Genomic DNA, 1695 nt, shown 5'->3' with positions numbered 1-1695 from the left:
TACACCCTTATATTTATTGCAGCATTATTTACAATAGCCAAATTACGGAAGCAGCACGAGGGTCTACTGATGGATGAATGGATGAAGTGGTGCGTGTGTGTGTGTGTGTGTGTGTGTGTGTGTGTGTGTGTATCTACACATATATAATGGAATACTACTCAGCCATATAAAAGAATGAAGCCTTGCTATGTGCAAGGATATGGATGGATCTAGAGAGTATAATGCTAAGTGAACTCAGTCAGTCAGAGAAAGACAAATACCATGATTTCACTCATCTCGGGAATTGAAGAAAAAAAACCCCAGTGAACAAAGGGGAAAAAAGAGACAAACCAAAAAACAGCCTCAACTACAGAAAACAAATTGGGGGCTGTTGAAAGGGAAGTGGATGGGAGATGGGTGAAATAGGTGAAGGGGATTAAGAGCACACTTATTGTGATGAACACCAAGTAATGTATAGAATTGTTGAATGACTATCTTGTACATCTGAAACGAATATAACACTGTTTATTTATTATATAGGAATAAGAAAATAAAACTAATAAAAGACATCCAAAGAGTAAAGGAAGAAGTGAAACTGTTGCTTTGGCAGATGATAGATTATTATATACAGAAAACCCTAGACTCCACCAAAATAATGTTAGAACTAATCAATAAATTTGATAAAATACAACGTCAACATATGAAAATGTTTTGTGCTTCTATACACTAATACTAGAAAGAGAAATTAAGAAAGCAATCCCATTTAAAACTGCCTAAATAGAGAATAAAATACCTAGGAATAAATTCAACTAAGGAAGTCTAAGACCTGTAGACTAAAAACTATAACACTGATGAAAGAAAATAAAGAGGACATAAATAAATAGAAATCCATACTCATGGATTGGGAGAATTAATATTGTTAAAATGTCCCCATTACCCAGAGCAATGTATAGATTCATTGTAATCCCAATCAAAATTCCAAGGGAATTTTCACAGAAATAGAACAAAGAATCCTAATATTGGAATTGAACTACAAATGATCTGGAACAGCCAAAGCAATCGTGAGAAAGAACAAGGCTAGAGGCATTATGCTCCCTGATTCCAAACTATATTAGAGAAGTATAGTCATCCAAAGCATACGGTACTGGCATCAAAACAGACACATAGATTAATGGGACAGAATAGAGAATCCAGAAGTAAGCCCACACGTACCTGGTCAATGAACTCACAACAAAGGAGGCACAAATGCAAAATGGGGACAAGACAGCCTTTTCAATAAATGGTGTTGGGAAAACTGGACAGCCACATGCAAAAGAATGAAACTAGGCCACTATCTCACACCCTGTACAAATGTTAACTCAAAACAGATAGACTTGAATGTAAGACCTGCAACCATAAAACTCCTAGAACGAAGTAAAGTGGGTAAGCTTCTTGACACTGGTCTTGGTGAGGAGTTTCTGGATCGGACTCCAAACACAAAAATAAGCAGGTGGGATTACAGCAAACCAAAAAGCTTCTGCACAGCAAAAGAAATCATCAGCAAAATGAAGAGGCAATGTGCTGAAAAGGAGAAAATACTTGCAAAGTATGTATCTGATAAGGGGCTAATATTCAAAATACATGAAGAACACATACAACTTAATAGCAAAAACCAAAACCAAAACCAAAACAAAACCCAATTAAAAAATGGGCAGAGGATCTGAAGAGACATTTTTC

Source organism: Hyaena hyaena, unplaced genomic scaffold (genome assembly GCF_003009895.1).
Source record: "Hyaena hyaena isolate Hyena2069 unplaced genomic scaffold, ASM300989v1 scaffold_37, whole genome shotgun sequence".
Taxonomy (NCBI): Eukaryota; Metazoa; Chordata; class Mammalia; order Carnivora; family Hyaenidae; genus Hyaena; species Hyaena hyaena.
The sequence above is the reverse complement of the archived record's forward strand: the minus strand, read 5'-3'. Positions refer to the sequence as shown.